Source organism: Apium graveolens, chromosome 10 (genome assembly GCF_009905375.1).
Source record: "Apium graveolens cultivar Ventura chromosome 10, ASM990537v1, whole genome shotgun sequence".
Taxonomy (NCBI): Eukaryota; Viridiplantae; Streptophyta; class Magnoliopsida; order Apiales; family Apiaceae; genus Apium; species Apium graveolens.
Genome location: NC_133656.1, coordinates 216,776,985 through 216,796,000, shown reverse-complemented (window position 1 = coordinate 216,796,000; position 19,016 = coordinate 216,776,985). Strand labels below are relative to the sequence as shown.

Below are 19,016 nucleotides of genomic sequence, written 5' to 3'. Positions count from 1 at the left end.
GTGGATATTCATTTCCATGACACATTCATAAGGATGGGATAAAATAATTCTCAACTAACTCCATCTGATGCGCCCATCTATGGGTTTAATCATGTATAATGCAAAGTCGAAGAAGCAATACAGGGAAGCCACACAGATTGTGAACTTTCAGGTTGTTAAGGCAGCCTCTACTTATAATGCCATCATGGGTAGAACAAGGATCCATGAGTTTAAGGCCGTGCCTTCAACCTACCAAATGGTACTGAAGTTCCCAACTAGAAACGGTATTGGAGAGGCGAAAGGAGATCATAAAATGGCTCGCGGTTGCTATGTTGCAGCACTTATGCCCGATGGAACTAGGGGGCAGGTCCTCCCCATAGAAGACATGGATGTACACGAGAATGAAGAACTTCGAGGAAAGTCGACAAATGACTTAGTCCCGATTCCCCCAGACTTCTTAGACCCGGAAAAGGTAACATTTTATGGGGCATCATTAGACAAGACCTTGAAGGGCCAATTGATAACTTTCCTATAAAAGAACAGTAATGTGTTTACTTGGACGACAGCTGATATGCCTGGTATTGACCCGAATCTCATAACTCATAAGATGAACGTCGATCCAACTCGGAAGGCTGTAAAGTAGAAAAAGAGAACTTATGCCCCTAATAGGTTGGAAGCCATTAAACAGGAGGTCAAGAAGTTCCTAGAAGCTGGATATATTGAGGAAGTGCAATTCCCTGAGTGGTTGGCCAACCCCATAGTGGTTAAGAAGGTCAATGGGAAGTGGGGGATGTGCATCGACTTCACTGACTTGAATGATGCTTTTCCTAAGAACTGCTACCCCCTACCAAGGATTGATATCCTAATTGATGCCACCGCGGGGCACAATATGTTAAGTTTAATCGATGGCTTCAGATATTACAATCAGATTAAAATGCACAAGGATAACACCCCCAAGGTATATTTCATAACTGACTTTGGTGTGTTTTGTTATCTTGTTATGGCTTTTGGACTTAAGAATGCAAGAGCTACTTACCAAAGGTTGGTAAATAAGATATTTCCCCATCTAATTGGGAAGACCATGGAGGTCTATGTTCATGACATGTTAGTCAAAAGCCTAAGCAAGGCCGATCATATTAGTCACCTCGGAGAGGCATTTGAAGTGCTGAGGCACCACAAGATGATGTTAAACCCCCACCAAGTGTGCTTTTGGTGTTGGGTCTGGAAATTTTTTGGGTCACATGGTCTCTAAGAGGGGAATAGAGGCCAACCCCGACAAAATTAAAGCCATTCTGGAAATGGAGCCACCACCCTCCATCAAGTATGTTCAGAAGCTAACATGAAGAATCACAGCTCTAGGGAGGTTCATCTCCAAGTCTGGAGACAACTTTCTGCCCTTTTTCAGAACCCTTAAGAAGGTGAAAATTTTTGAATGGACATCTGAGAGCCAAGAGGCCTTTGAACAACTAAAGAAGTACATGACTGAAGCCCCATTACTGGCCAAACCAAGTCCGGAGGACACCCTTTATTTGTACCTAGTGGTATCTAAACAAGCCGTGAGTGCGGTCCTAATAAAGGAAGAACATGAACTCCAGAAGCCTGTATACTATGTAAATAAGGTGCTCCACGGAGCATAGTTGAATTACTCCATCACAGAGAAGTTTGCATTTACCCTCATCACAACCTCGAGGAAGTTGAGACCATACTTCCAGGCTCACAAGATCGAAGTCCTGACGGACCAACCCTTGAGGAACATTCTTCATAGCCCGAAGGCCAGTGGAAGGCTCATCAAATGGGCAATTGATTTAGGAGAATTTGACATCAAGTACAAGCCTCGAACGATAATCAATACTCAGGCCTTAGCAGACTTCATGGTCGAATGCACCATTAACGACCAAGAAATCGGGGGGCAAGAGATAGTAACCCCAGAAGGAGGAGAGAAAGAGAAGGATAAAGATACGATCCTGAAAGAGTATTAGGTTCTCCATTTTGGTGGAGCGTCCAAAAAAAATCTAGTGGTGTAGGCCGAGTCTTGCAAAGCCCCGATGGGTTCATGATTGAGTATGCTTTGAAATTGGACTTCCCAACTACGAACAACGAAGTAGAATATGAAGCATTAATAGCCGGCTTAGGCTTGGCCAGAGTCGTAAGGGCTAAAAACTTGAAGGTCCATGGAGACTCAAGACTTATATTTGCTCAAGTTAATGGAGAGTTTGAGGACAAAAATGATACTATGGCCAAGCACCTGAGAGTCGTGAAAGGAATACTGACTCAGTTTGATGAATGATATGCAGAACATGTTCAGAGAGAGGAGAACACTACGGCTGATGCTCTATCCCAGTTCGCCTCGTCCGAAATCAAGAACTATTAGAGAAGTATCAACTTTTAGGTCCTTAAGATACCTACTATACATGTCATAAATCTGATAGCACCGGTTGGTGTGGCAAGTTATTGGATAGACCCGATCAAAACTCACCTTGAGACTTGATGGCTTCCCGACGATGCCCATGAAGCACGCAAGTTGTCGGTGAGAGCATTGAGATATTCATTGATTGCAGGCCTTCTCAAAAAAAGGTCCTTTGTTATTCTATACCTGAAGTGTTTGAGACCTCTTAAAGCAGAGGAGGCGCTTAAAGAATCCCATTAAGGGATTTGTGGACAACACTTGGGGGGTGTTAGGTAGCAAACACGCGCTAAAATTACACGCAAGTATATGCGTTCGCAAGTAATATAGAATACTTTCTAGTTCGTTCCCATATAGAATCTTTTATTATTAACTTAAGATTATGCACCTATGCAACAATGGTATGGCTATCTCTCAATGCTAAGACAATAACAAGTTGAGATGTTTATAACTAAGTTTAAACTAACATGAAATTACTAAGAATAAAAGTGATTGAATTAACTATATGAGACAAATATGGGATTCTAACTCTATTAAATACTTCATTCAAAGTCATTGTTCTTAACCTTACCATGCAATGGTGATGACAACTAATTAGATAACAAAAAACTAGTAATCGCCAACTTTCATTGTACGAATACCCTACTACCAGACATCCACAAAAGAGATATAAGCTGAATAGACACCAATTATGTTGAGACCCTATATGTCTATAGAATTTGACAGCTTGAAGGTTTAATGAACAAGTTATCTATCGTGATTACATAGGGCAAGTAAGATGGTTAAAATTGCCTACGAATCATGCATAACAAATACATGAACCTATGCTAGCATGACAAGTTCTAAATCACTATATTCACTGTCGCTTCAATAGAGATTAACAAACTATCTTATATGTTCATGACGCACATAAGACGAATACACACAACCAATAATAGGATATCATACAATCACCACACACTTAGGTATCAAAATAATTAACTATAGAAATCCATAAGTAAATCCGTTGGAACCCCACGACAACGGTTAGTTCATAACCGAACTCATCATCACCATAGGTTCCAATGAAAGCATGGTAAATAAACTAAGATAAACTAGGTCTGAAATAACTGAATAATAATTACAAAGTACGTTAAAAAGAATATTAGGTTCAAACAATAAAGAAAACAAGCATCCAAGATTACAACTTAAGCAAAGAATCATAAGTAAAAATAAGATCTTCTTCTCCTTCGTTATATTGTGCTATTAGGTCTTTTTGTTGTCATCTCCTTGCTCTTCTATATGAAAAACGTCTTTTAAAAGTTTTTAAATACCATCCCAACAGATCAGGAGTCCAGAAAATCAATCTTATAATAGAATAAGGATTCCAGAAATTCGACTGGGCGCGGCCGCCCCGCATACCAGCGCGGGCGCGCTCGCTTCCTGACAAATGGGCGCGGCCGCTCCCAAGACTAGTGCGGCCGCCCTGAGCTTCTGGAAAAACTGAATTTTTTTGCTTTCTTGACCTTCTCGTGCTGGTTTCTTGTGCGCAATCGACCGAGGTTCCATCCTAATACTCTTTTAAGCATAAAACATGCAATATCCATTCCTTCTTTCGAATATGCCTTGAAATGCAAAATACTCCAAAAAACACATCAAAAACACAAATAACTTGAGTACAAATCACCAATTCGAGCCTTTACGAAACATTCTAAGTGGATATAAATGCCACTTATCACATCCCCAAACTTGAATCGATGCTTGTCTTCAAGCATAACAGACTCAAAAACAAGAAATAAAAATACATAAATGCAACTAACATGAATGCAATGATCCCCCCAGAATAACTAAACCAATCAATAAGCAACATCTCAAATAATGTAATTATTCACACAAAGTTCAATCAAATCCCACAAATCAACTCACAAGCCAAAAACGTGTGTGTGTGCAATTGCTTAACAGATATACTCTCAAAACTAGATCAATATTCATAACTCACCTCTCGTCAAGATAATCACAAGGTTATAAACAGAATAAACGATAAACACAAAATGACTGACAACACTTCAATTTTATCGGAGTTATACAAGGATTCATGCTTTTATTGATAACACATAAAAAACACAAACATGCTTATTTGATCGTGCAATAAGCGAGGTCCACATAAGATTATGCAATAATACCCATGTAGCGAGCGTTAGGTTAGCGGATCCCGGACTATAAAAGCCTTAGGTCACTAGGCACAAAGTCCCCTAGAACTTAATAACTCGAGTATTAAAGAGCCCACTCATGATCAATTATGCATAACACATATTTTTTTTCTTTTTCTTTTTCTTTTTTTCATTTTTTTCTCTACATGTTTTGAACGAGTGTGTTTCGCTCCACTCGCTCAACCCTATACCACTCATATAAATATGAGCCGGCTACTACCCATTTGATGCCTAGAAAGAACTAGCATTGATATCCAATATTTTTCTCCAATTTTAAAAAATCCATGTTATTTCGTCACTAAGAGAATAACATAAATTCTAGACATAAACAAGTGATTAAACCTCGATAAACAAATAAATCATGATCATGATCTAGTATTCAAGTAACCTATAAGACTTAGTGGAAATTTTCTTATTTCTAGCATGCAAATCAATTCGTTAGGACTTAACAGTCCTCTATACGACATCACTCCACTCGAATCAACATCACAAATTAATCGGAAAAGCAATCTAAGGGATTATTATATAATGTCAATGCAACTATATGTAACATACTAACATGATAATAAATACGCAAAACAAAAAAAAACAAAAACAAATAACTACATAAAAAATATGAAAATTATATGAACTAAACTATCATGAATATGCATCTATATGGACTCACCTACAAATATTCCTTAACTATCACCCCCAAACTTAAAATTTTTACTGTCCTCAATGAAGGTAATAGCAAGGAATCAAGGGATACCTACTCGGAAGAAGAATGATCATCACCCTTTATGGGTGGAGTGTCAGGAGGAGGGTACATAAAATCCTCTCCAAAAACTGGCCACCATATGTCAACCCCCGTGGCTCGAAAAGCTGTACCCAATGCCTGAGTAAGATCCTGCACAAACCTGCTCTGCGACTCATACATCACATCCATCCTCCTCCTCAAACGCCTATACTTCGTCGAGCCTAAACCAGCACTATCCTTTGTCTCCTGCGGCTGCTGCTGCGAAGAACTAGCATCACCAATCTGATTTCTTTACACTGCTCTGCGTGCCTGAGTTGAACCACCAGCATACATCTGATTGGCTGGCTGACCACCTGGAAAATGATTTTAGGTGTACCCAAGTCCTTTCTCATCAGCCTTCCCACCATACCACTCCTGCATGCTTAAGATCGTAGAAATATCGATGAAAGCGCTCGGTAACTGAAGTTGCTCATGTGCGGGCCAATGAACACCCACCGCAACACAAAGCTTGGTCACAATTGAGGCATAAGGGATAGACCCCGTAGTGCCTCCACGCAAAAACCGCAAAATACCCTGATGAATAACAGAACCGAGATCCACATAATCTCCCTGCAAAATCCCCTCTAACAACTTCGCACGATCCACAGTCACATCATGCACATGAGAAGAAGGCATGATATTCGCACAAATAAAAGCATTCCAAGCACGAGCAAACCTGTTCATGCATGAAGCAGGAAAATTGAGATACTCGTTCGATCCCCACTTGAACTTCCATTGTATCTACGGGATACACAGCATAGCCATAATTAAATCCAAATCAAAGTCCTCCCCCGTCTTATTAACCCACTCCTCCTGAGTAGGCTATCTCTCAGGTTGGTTGATAACCCTGCGAATAGCCTCCGGGTTGTAGTCCACTGTCAACCCACGCACCACCGAACACCCATTCTTAATAGCTTTTACGTTCGCATAGAACTCACGAACGATAATCATAGGCACAACCTCGGGTGCCTCATAAAATGAAACTCATCCCATCTCCAAGATCATCTTGAGAAGCTTACCATCCTTACCCGAAGGTAAAAAACCCCTCTCTTCTGCAATCGGCTTCGATAACAACCTTGTGTACTCCACTTCAGCCTCCGGAGTAACAAATCGAGGCTCGCACCCCCAACACTCGAAGTATGTTAGTGCTTCTGCTTCCTTGAGTGTGGGCTCTCTCTGGTGCCGTTGGAATAGATTAAGTGAGATAAGAGAGGTATGTAGAGAGATTTAGGGTTTGATAGAATACATGTAACGTGGAGATGGATGTATATAGGTGTATGTATATATAGAGAATTAGGGTTAGATTAGGGTTATTGGGTAGTGATTGTAGGTAGTGGAAGTAGTGGGAGTATGGGAAAAATAGGGTTGAAAATCGGGGTTAAGAATGGGGTATAAACTTCTTTTTGTTTTTTTTTCTAATTTTCTAATTTTCCATTTTTTTCTTTTTCTGGGGCTCAGCGTGGCCGTCCCGCTTCGGAGCGCGGGCGCACTCAATTTCTGCTGTTTCAGCGTAGCCGCCCCGCTTCCCAGCGCTGGAGCTCCGTGCTCCTCGAAAAATTGCCCTATTTTTTTTTGTATTTTCTTCTAATTTTCTTCCTTCTTTATTCTTTTCTCAACTACTAATGTACAACAAACATGGACTGCCTCCCAAGAAGCGCTTGGTTTACGTCGCTAGCTTGACGTAGAATTCCGAGATCAAGTTGACAATAAAATGACACTAACCACCTCACGGTTTGCCGTATCTCCATAGTAATGCTTCAAACGCTTCCCATTCACCTTGAATTCCTGGCCTGGATCATTCTCAAAAATCTCCATCGCTTCTTGTGAAAATACAGTTTTGACAACAAACGGCCCTGACCATCTCGACTCCAATTTTCCAGGAAAAAGACGGATACGAGAGTTGAACAAAAGAACTTGTTGCCCCAACGCAAATGATTTGAGCACTAGACCCATATTGTGCCATCTCTTGACTTTCTCCTTGTACATTTTGTTGTTCTCATATGCGTGAAGTCGAAACTCATCGAGTTCATTCAATTAAAGCATCATTTTCTTACCAGCTGTATCCAGATCAAGGTTCAGTTTCTTCAAAGCCCAATATGCCTTGTGTTCTAGCTCCACAGCTAAATGATATCCTTTACCATAAACCAAATGAAACAGTGACATGCCTAGCGGAGTCTTGAATTTTTTTCGATATGCCCAAACAGCTTCATCCAGCTTCAAAGACCAATCCTTTCTCGACGGACATGCAACTTTCTCCAGAATTCGCTTGATCACTCCGTTAGACACCTCAACTTGACCATTATTCTGAGGATGGTAGGCTGTAGCAATACGATGATTCACATTATATCTTTGCATCATAGCAGTGAACTTGCGATTGCAGAAATACGATCCCTTGTCACTGATTATTACTCTTAGAGTTACGAATCTTGTGAATATTTGCTTATGAAGAAAATTGAGCACTACCTTCGCATCATTTATCGGCAAAACTTTAACTTCCACCCATTTTGAGACATAATCTACTGCCAACAAGATATACTGATTGTTGCACGGTGAGACAAATGGCCCCATGAAGTTAATTCTCCAAACATTGAAGACCTCAACCTCGAGAAGCACATTAAGAGGCATCTCATCCTTCTTTGACATATTACCAACACGCTGGCAGCGATCACACTTTAAAACGAACTGATGCGCATCCTTAAACAATATAGGCCAGAAGAATCCTGCTTGAAGGATACGAGCTGCTGTCTTTTCTCCATCATAATGGCCTCCATAAACACACTACGCCATAGGTTGGATATTGCAACCCCAAGAAATCGTAACTAAAGGCCAAAAAAGCGTTGCTAAAGGCCAAAAAAAGGCTATGGCGACTCTTTTTCGGGGTTGCAATTTTAGGCGTTGCAATAGAGTTTTTTGCAACCCCGGTGACACCCTGTTGCAACCCTTGGTTATCCGTTACAGAAACGTGCTATTGCAACACCAATGGGGTTGCAATAGGTCTTGAAAAGTGTTACAGTAGGGTTTGGGCTATCAGTACAATATTTGTGGCCCCCACAATGGGGCCCACATGTGGGGTATCGATGCAATCTTTTTGCAACGCTTTTTAGTGTTTTTTGCAATGTTTTTTAGTGTTCTTAGCAACGTTTTTAGTGATTATTAGCAACACTATAAAGACTTATTGCAACGCTTTTACAAAAAAAAAATGCTAAGAACTGTTTGTAAATTAACATTCCCATAAATAAGACCATTGTCTTAAAACCAATACAATCCACAATCCACAAACCATAAACATCAGTCCAACAACCATAACATCAGTTTCCTCATACTACCACTACCTTCAGCATCACCATACTACCATTCTTATATAAATAAACTTGAACCAATGAGACTAAATTTTGCCTTTTGATAAGATTATTACAATACTATATGAACATTCGCATGCAACTGTTTACTAATGCTATGAAATTATATGGTGTTTGTTGGCCGTTATTTGACAATGATTCTTCTTCCGTGTGGTTGTTTCTCTCCATGGTGAGCCACATTCATATTTGCTTGAATTTCAGTATAATATTTTTTGTCATACAAAAAGTTAATATCAAACCAGAATCTATAAGTAAAGAAAGACACGTACAAGACTAGTAATCTACTACATAAAAAAGAATTAATATGTTCTAAATAAACGGAAGAAAATAAGTATATGATAATTTTAATCTTTAAACATATCCTATAATGTTTTGCAGTAAAATGCGGAGATGGTAAGAGACGATACGTTAAGTAAGCCATGTGGCTCCAGACCCAACCAGGGGATGCACAGATAGCTCCATAAGGTCGATTCAGTTCCTTTTGCTTCTTTAGTAATCCGATGAGAGTTTCTGTGCTCGAGAACTTTTTAGCCCCAGGAAGTCCACCCTGCATATATGCAGAAGCAAAAATTAACTATAATTCTTGGTTTAATTAAAGATTTAAAAAATTTCTCACATTTGCAGTAAATAAATTTCAAAATGCTGCACAGGACTTAAGGTACAAATACTTATTTATGTAAATAATTAAAAAATGATAAATAACACTAGCAAATTAAGAACATATTTAAAATGATTTCCTAAGGTTATATACCATAATCCATGGTCTAGTAGTTATAACTGCCTGTGTAAATTACTAAACTTTAAATAAGACAAGGGACATCCCTCCCACCCCATCACAAATGACAGAATGTATATGATGTAAATAAGTTTATGCTTTCAGTGTAAAAACACATGCATCTTAAATTTCTTTTATTATACACAATTTTTTATCCATATGTACCAAATGCCTTCAACAATTAGTTTAATGCTTCATTTTAGTAACTGATTACAAACAATAAATTTCAAACTAGAATAGTGAATATACTCACAGACCCATTTCTTCCCAAAGTAAGTGTAGACTGAAATATTGCCTCCATTGCATCTGGCATTTCCATATTTTCCAAAGCATAAATTTCTAAAATCAATATCCCTGCTTCTAAAAAATATTACGAGACTAAAGGTTTATGGAACAATCTGTGTATTGATACATAGAGCAATTAATACAAAATTCTATAGAAAACTGATTAAGGTTTATCTATCTTGCAGGAAATCTTTTTTCTTTTGTCCTTTTTTTTGTCAGTGGTAGGTATAGGCAAAAGGTATAAAGTAGAAACCTACTGCCTGCAATTACAAGCACCAAACTCTAATCGGATGGTGTCAAAAATCCAAATATATAATGCACGTGTAGAATAGTAATCAGAATCAAATGGTATAAATACTTCTCAAGCATACCAGGCTCATTAAAAAAATAAGCAAACCTTCCTGAATTTGTATACATAGAAAACTATGGTAGAGCACGCTGCTAATGAGACAGATTTTTTCGACATCAAGTACACAGTTCATAAAATCTGCACTTGTGAAGTTTGAACTAATTTTTCTACACAGGGTCCACAACAGAGAAAACAAACCGGTACAGTAAAGGACATTTGTATAAAAGGAATAAATTATGAGAAAAAAGATGCAAAAAATTAAGAATGTACAAGAACCATCAGTTCTGCAGTAATTCAACAAGAATCATTTTGAAATATTTTAATTCTTATAGAAAATTATAAACATAGTCAAAAAAGAGGGATAGATAAAGTTTAATGAGTTATTTATCAGATTTAACCTTGTTCAAGGCTTCAAACAGAGCTTTCTTGTGCTTCTTTGTGAACCACTAAATATACATTTAAAAGCATTAATAATCTATTATCTACTTAAATAACTTCATCTGAGCAGTAAATATATTTCCACATATAACACGCACAATCAAGGTTTTTTGTGAATTCAAGAATTTACAACCCAAAAACAAGCAAGAAATTACAAAATTCAATATATGAAGAGAGTAATAAAATCCCTATTTGGATAACCTCTCTCTATAATCTATTAAAATAATGGATTTGGCAGGCAAAGGGGGTCTATATATGCAACACATAACCCACAAAAAAGGATCAAAGTGGTAGCAAATGAGTAATAAAATAATAAAAACTTAAACAAAGATAGCCCAAACTTAACAAGATAATAGCAAAAAAAAAAGAAATGGGAAGACATACAACTCCAAGTTGATGAAGAATCTTCTCAAGAGCAATAGAAATGATGATAATAACAGCACAAACAACAGCAACAACCCATGTGGGTGTTCTATCAAGCTCCCTTTCCAACTTATCACTTGTTTCTCCTCCTCTTCCTCCTGCCATCCTTAATAACTTATCACTTGAGCTCTAAACTTGTACTAGAATCTTGAAATTGCTCAAAAACTCATCTGGGGTTTCAAGAAATGCATGCATTTGAGTGAGTATAATAATAATTTGCACAAGTGGGGGGGGATAATGGTAAAGTAGTGATAGACTCGTAAGAAGCTTAAAAAGCAATGATGATGCTGATGCTTTAGGACAACATTTCATTTATATGTATACACTTTGTGTCTCTGCATACTACTAGTAGCAGTATAAGTTTGGCATACGCGGTTTGCACGATTGTGGCGGTCTTACATGGATTTGATTGATTGGGTTAAATAAAGTGAAGTTCTTTTTAGGACTTTTGATTATTTATTATTATTATTATATAAAGCGTTTAAAATGGTGAAGCAGAGTTTATTATTTCGTTGATTACTCTAAAGTCTAAAGCTGTCTACAGTTGACTTTTCCTTTTTGGGTCTGATTTCCAGCAACCTTATTGCGAGGAAACTATGTTATTCAAACTTGGGGAAAAGGTAATGCTGGGAAGTTTTAAAAAATGGAACCATGTCCTCTATCCAATTCTTCCACTCAAATTCACACTCAAATTTAACACGATTAAACTAAGATCCAGAGAAATGTATCAAGAAAATAGCGAGGAAACTATGTTACTCATGAATGCTTTCACTTTATGGATAAAATTTAACACTCAACATTGGAAAAACAGAGTTCATAATGGATTAATGGTCAGTACTAATATATAGGTCTAAATTATCTATAATTATCATAAGATCCATCAGGTTATTGAGGTTCACGATTCACAGAGATAAGCAATGCATAAATTGGAAGTGCTGACAGTTAGCAGAGAAACAAGAACTTACACCATCGATGTCGAATGTTGAAAAGGTCTCTTTCAGAAAGTCAACAGCTTCATTTGTAACAAAACACGGGTAGCAGAGATATGAACCCAATAATACTAGATAAAAATTAACCTGCAACAAACTATATTCCAAAGGCACCATACCGATCTAGAAACACAAATTCCACTAGAACTCGATCAGGCTCGACCTGATACCACGATTGAGCTGAATATCCATGGTGAGAATAAGTACACATTTGCATCCTTAAGCTGCAACAACAAAACTCAGAAAACGAAGATCAGACTTAAAATGTGCATCTTACAAACAAGAGACTGAAATGGAAGTGGATGCTTATTTATGTCTTGGTCGTCAGTTGCTTTTAGACGGTTGATATAATGATTTCCCAGCTGTTTGCTTTGTGTGGAACACTGACTTGTGTGTAATTTGTACTATGACCCTGTATTGTTGAAGATAATGCAGTTCCTACCCTCCTCAGTCAATGCTGTCAGTGTTATCTACAAAACTCATAGTATTAGGGAGATTAGATAGAATCTGAAGCAGATAGGAAAATCCATAAAAACAAAATCAATCAGGTAATTCACAATTATTAACCTAAGAACATATGGAAGACATTTTGGAGCAAATGCACTTTTCAATAGAACAAACACTAAATTACTACACAAATTCATCAGCAAGCATATCAACTAAGCAAAATATTCTTACTATCTGTTACCAGTGATTACACAATCTGATAAACGAAAGCATAAACATTAACATCAACCCCACCTCAATTATTCACACAATCACCTCAAAAAACACACACACACAAAAACACACACACAAAACAAGAAAAGAGGAACAACCTTGGTGCCAATCTCAGAATTAAAATCCTACTGCTGAATAGCAAGATGAAAATCTTGAACATTAAAAGAAACACCTTCCAAGGGGTTAGTTCTACACCTCTCATAAGCATCTTCAAACATTTCTTTAAGCTTAGCTCTCTCTTTTGTTTGTGGTGTTGGAACACTCACACTTGGGGTTGTTACTATTATTAAACGAACACAAACAACACAAGTAATGATATAAAATGTAAATATAAGATAATAGAATCTGAAACCTGGAAGTGCAGGCATAGCACAAGAGGAGACTTCTCGACCTTAACGAGACAAACAGAGGGGGGCTATACCTTAAAATCGAAACAAATCAAGGTTAACCCATTGATTCTGAGCCAAAACCAAACTTAAACCCTAAAGTCTTGAAGAACACTCTTCAATTGAAACCCCGAATAGAAACCCATATTAGTGAAAGCCTAACCCCAAAATTTTGAACCTAGTTTTTAGAGAGTGGAAATTGAAACCTTATTTAGCCCCAAACGAAATCCTAAGTAACCCCAAATAAAATCCCAAAATTTTGAAGCCAAAATCTTCTAATGAAAACCCTAATTTTGAGACAAGACAGAGAGAAGCGGTTCCTTGAGTGTGCGAGGGTGTGTGTTTAAGTGTGAGTATCCTATTTACCCCTTTCTGATTTTTGTCTAAAATTTCAAAGCATTACCGCTTCCCAATTTTCAACCCCCGTGTGGCGCCCTCCAAACCCGGGTCAGAAGTTTGAGGTCCACACACACACCTTAATTATAACCTGCTTATAACAATAATAAAAATAATAATAATATATGCAGTGACCCTACTTACCAACCACCACGGACCGTAACAGGTTAAAGTATGCACACAAGCCAAACACACTAATATATTACAAACCGTTCAAATCCCAACTATTTCAAACTCAAACTGAGTATTAAACATTATTACAAACTTTTACAAACTTAAATTATCCCAAAAGAAGCCTACTAGCTCAGCTTTCTCAACCTGAACCCCTAGTTCTCGCGCTGGACTGGGGATCCTTGCTACCAACTGGTTCCTTTTTAACTGGAAAGAATATAAACAACATCGCACAAATGAGCTAACTAGCTCAGCAAGTCACAATGACAAAACTGAGAATAATGATCATCAGGTGAATATGATTATGATATCAAGTGAACATTGGATTATGATTTAGAATTGGATATTATACTTTTAAATTAAAAACCAAGGTTAGACTGCTGATCAGTCACGCACTAACCCCGAGCAAGGCACACAGCATTGCTCTAACTACTGGATCCAAGGCACACATTGGCCTAACTTGACCATTATATGGTCTGACCACGAATCTGGTCTATAATTTTATAAAAACAATCCAATTCTAACATAATAACAGAATATGCAATAATAAACAATAACCGAAATCATTAACAATAATAAATGTTTAACAATGAAAGGGTTTCAATCCTTGTAAGGATCAATAAGGTAATTTAAAAGCTTGGATGCTGGGTAATGAAAGAATTGGATAACAAAGGAATCAACATTTCAGGGTTTCAAAGATTTGGGCTTTCAAAGCATAGGATACAATGATTGAATGTACAAGTAATTCAGTTCAGTGTTTGGGATTTTGTTTACATGTATTTGTGGAGTAATATCGTATACTTGAGATTTGTGTTTAGGTATACAACAATCAATGGTCTAGAAAGAATAAGGTTTATGGCTCAAGAACAATAACTGGAATCAGAGTTTAGGTTTCAGTGCTTCAAAGCACTTGCAATATCAATCTGACTATCAAATACTACAATATCTCGAGAAAGTTCAGAACACTTGCCTGATATTAGCTTACTACACTACACTCGCTTCCAATCACAAGCGTCTTACTCCTCAACTATATGTTTCCCTTTCCTACATCTTGCCTCTTCTGCTCACATATCATAAGCATCTATCAATAATTTACTCATGGAATTCTATTCAACACATACTTCTATCTACCCTTCGTTTTACCCAAATCCGATTAACGGATTGAAAGTTATGCAATAATCAAGTAAACACCCAATATATAGACCGATAGTCAATTAACAAGTCACATATAGCACATAATACATTACGTAATCAATGATATATTATTTATAAAGAAGTTTCGGGTCATAAATAGGCTTTCTGATATTTAAAATGATTTTTAAAACATTTTTCGGAATTAAAACGGGTCGTTGGATCAATTTCGGGTTAATAAACAGGGTTCGGTTGGCCAATTCTGGCTCCGAAATAATTTTAGAATAATTATCGAGCCTTGGAAATAATTTAGAATAATATTTTAAAGCTCGAAACTATTTTTTAGAATTTTTTTAATTATTTTTAAATAATTAAATCTAATTAAATAATTAATTAAAATTAATTAATAATTAATTAAATCAATTAATCAATTAATTTTCGAATTAATTGACCAATTAATCAATTAGAAATTAACTAAAATTAATTAACTAATTAATTTAGATTTATTTGTGAATTAAAAATAATTTTTAGAATTAAAATAATAATTTTTAGAATTTTCAGAAATTAAAAATGAATTTTTATAATAAAAATAAATAGGAAATATGATTTTTAAACATTTTTAAAACAGAAATCCAATTTTTGCAAAGTTTGGAAACTACAGGGACCAAACTGCATCGTTTTCAAAACTATAGGTACTAAACTGTAATTTTCCAGGGGGTCGCCGGAAAACAGTCGGGGATGGCCGGAGAACACGTTCCAGGGATGCTCAGGCCACCATCACCTCCAGATCACATCTACACAACACCAGGAACACAACCATGCAATAAATTCATCCTAACAATCCCTGAGTTGGCCGGAATTTGGCCGTGAAATTTTCCAGTTTCCGGCGAACATCGGAAAACTTCAAAACACAACTCCCTTCTCTACAGACCTCGTTGGTTCATGAAACTTATACGACTAGATTGCAAATTTCACAGAGAACACAACCCATTATAACACAACATCAATCTATCACAGAATAAGAAACCCCCAAATTTCAATTGAGAACATTCATACGGGTTATAAACCCTAATTTTAAAATTCGAAAATCAAACTCAAATTTGAACATGTTATTGAACTCCAAATCAGACGTATGACATATGAAAATCATCAGAAAAACAAGCTCTACAACATGCAATCATCAAATCATACAAACAATCATCCGAACAAAAATTCATATTTTTAAAAATAACCTTGATTTCTGCAGGTGTATGGATTACAGAATCCGGTAGAGCTCTTCAAGACCTTCAGATTGGTTACTCGAGCTTTCCAAACCGAATTCAATAACACCTCCAAATGCTTGTTTGATTCTTAGAACAGTTTTAGGAAATTAGGGTTTTTCTCTGAAAATTATATAATTATCTGTCTGCAATTGATTTTGATACGAAATAAATTACGGTAAAAGGCTATTTATAATTACGGAAAATTAGTATCCCGTTGGATCATTCCGAATATAAAACGGTACGTTTATTTGTAAAAACTTATCCAAACGGTATCGGTTTTCGGGATAATTATCCAAATCAGTACAATTTGTACTGCGGTCTTGGTCTCAGCGCCTGGTTACACGTATTACGAAGTGATAATTGTGATAGTTTAAAAAAAAGCTCCCGTTTATCGAAAATACGGGTTTTATTGATTTACCGAAACGAATATTGTATCGAAAATGTTGCGCCGGGACCCGCGCAGGACAAACCGTACGCCGGATCGAAAAAGTCGAAACATGGAAAATGCTCGGAATATTACAATTAGGTTAGGAAGGAGTTCTCGAAAGAGTTTCGGGTTCCAAAAACGTAACAACGGTTGACGTCGGTTGGTTCCCGTTTTTATAAAATAGATTTTAATTACCCGGAAAAAGATTTTAGAAATTTCATATGATTCTTATAAATCCATAAACCAACATAAAAATAATTAGGAAGATATGACAATTATCTATATTTTATTTTGGACATATAAAAATTAAAATACTCAATTAATATTATTTTTGAATAACCAAGTACAGATAACACTTTAACAATTAACTCACAGAATAGATACTGAACACACATAATAATTATATAATAGCAAAAATAATTACACGATATATCCCGGATATTACATCCTTCCCCCCTTAAAAGGATTCTGTCATCAGAATCTCCTAAGAAAACAAATGAGGGTACTTTTCTCTCGTATCACTTTTAACTCCCTGTTGACTCTTCAACCTTTGGGTTTCTCCACAATACTCTTACTAACTTTACCACTTTATTTCTCAATACTTTCTCTCTTTCCTCTAGAATCTCTATCGGACTCTCTACATATGATAAATCTGCTTGAAGTTCTATTGGCTCATATTCTATTACATGCCTGGAGTCTGGATTATATTTCTTAAGCATTGATATGTGAAAAACATTATGAATGTGCTCCATGTGCGGAGGTAAAACCAACTCGTAAGCTACTTTGCCAATACGCTTTAGGATTTCAAAAGGTCCGACATATCTTGGGTTTAGCTTCCCTTTCTTCCCAAACCTTGTTAGTCCTTTCCACGGTGATACTTTCAATAATACCAAGCTTCCTTCTTCAAATTCCATGTCTTTTCTTGACTGGTCTGCATATTTCCTTTGACGATCTTGTGCGGCTATTAATCTTTTCTGGATAATTTCAACAACTTCCTTTGTCTGCTGTACCAATTCGGGTCCGAGTATTTTGCGTTCTCCTACTTCGTCCCAATATACTGGAGATCTACATTTACGTCCATAAAGGGCTTCATAAGGTGGCATCCCAATGCTGGCATGATAACTGTTATTATAAGAAAACTCTACCAGGGTAAATGCTCGTCCCAACTTCCTTTGAAATCAATAGCACAAACACGTAGCATGTCCTCGATTGTCTGGATCGTTCTTTCACTTTGGCCATCCGTTTGGGGGTGATAGGCCGTACTCATATTCAATTTTGTTCCCAAACATTCTTGAAAACTCTTCCAGAATCTTGAATTAAACCTTGGATCTCTATCAGATACGATAGACACTGGAACTCCATGACGAACTACGATCTCTTTCAAGTACATATGAACTAACTTGTCGAGCGAAAATCTTTCATTTATAGGCAGAAAATGAGCTGACTTGGTAAGTCTATCTACTATAACCCAAATGGCATCATGATTAGCCCTTGTCCTTGGTAATCCAACTATAAAATCCATGGTAATATATTCCCACTTCCACTCTGGAATCTCCAATGGCTATAGCAATCTGCTTGGTCTCTGATGCTCTGCTTTAACTCTCTGACATGTATAGCATTTACTAACCCATTCCGTAATTTCCCTCTTCATATCTGGCCACCAATAATTCTTCTTTAAATCTTTGTACATTTTGGTACTCCCTGGATGGATGGAATATCTTGAACTATGTGCTTCTTGTAAAATTTCATTTTTCAGCTCCGTCACTGGTGGAATCCAAATTCTTGAAGAAAACCTAAGAATACCTTGATCATCTTGTTGCGTGCATAATTCCTCACCTACCAAACTATTTATATCTTGATCCATTACCTCTTTCTGGCATTTCTTTATTTTCTCCAATAACTCCGGTTGGAAAATCATACTGTACACTTTTGCTTCCTCAGGCTTGTAAATTCTAATCTCCAATTCCAATTTTTGAAATTCTTTATATATCTCTTCAGGTATGGATAACACATTTAACCTTTCCTTCCGACTTAACGCATCTGCTACAACGTTCGCCTTACCGGGATGATAATTAATCGAGCAATCATAATCCTTGATCAATTCTAACCATCTCCTTTGTCTCATATTAAGTTCCTTCTGGGTAAATATATATTTCAAACTTTTGTGATCCGTGAAAATCTCACATTTTTCTCCATACAAATAATGTCTCCAAATCTTCAAAGCAAATACTATGGCTGCTAACTCCAAATCATGAGTAGGGTACTTCTGTTCGTGTGGTTTCAATTGCCTTGACGCATACGCAATCACCTTGTCGTGCTGCATAAGAACACATCCTAATCCTTTGTAAGAAGCATCGCTATAAATTACGAAATTCCCTTGATCGTCTGGAAGTGACAAAACAGGTGCTGTGATTAATCTCCGCTTCAGTTCCTGAAAACTTTCTTCGCACTTGTCATTCCATATAAACTTTTCATTCTTTCGTGTAAGCTTTGTCAATGGTGTTGCAATTCTTGAGAAATTCTGAACGAATCGTCGATAATATCCTGCCAATCCC

General features: G+C 36.9%; 1 long non-coding RNA gene across 3 annotated transcripts; it reads right to left on the bottom strand.

Moving 5' to 3' along the window:
- Positions 1-8,804: 8,804 nt before the first annotated feature.
- On the bottom strand, positions 8,805-13,430 carry LOC141689373 (uncharacterized). 3 transcript variants are annotated; one of them, XR_012562357.1, is made up of 4 exons: positions 13,041-13,430; positions 11,945-12,438; positions 10,941-11,149; positions 8,805-9,256 (listed from the first exon to the last, which is right to left on the bottom strand). It is a non-coding gene; the product is annotated as an uncharacterized LOC141689373 (long non-coding RNA). The 3 variants fall into 3 exon arrangements; XR_012562358.1 differs by having other exon boundaries at positions 13,110-13,430; XR_012562359.1 differs by lacking the exon at positions 13,041-13,430 and adding an exon at positions 12,787-13,034.
- Between the last annotated feature and the right edge of the window lie 5,586 nt (positions 13,431-19,016).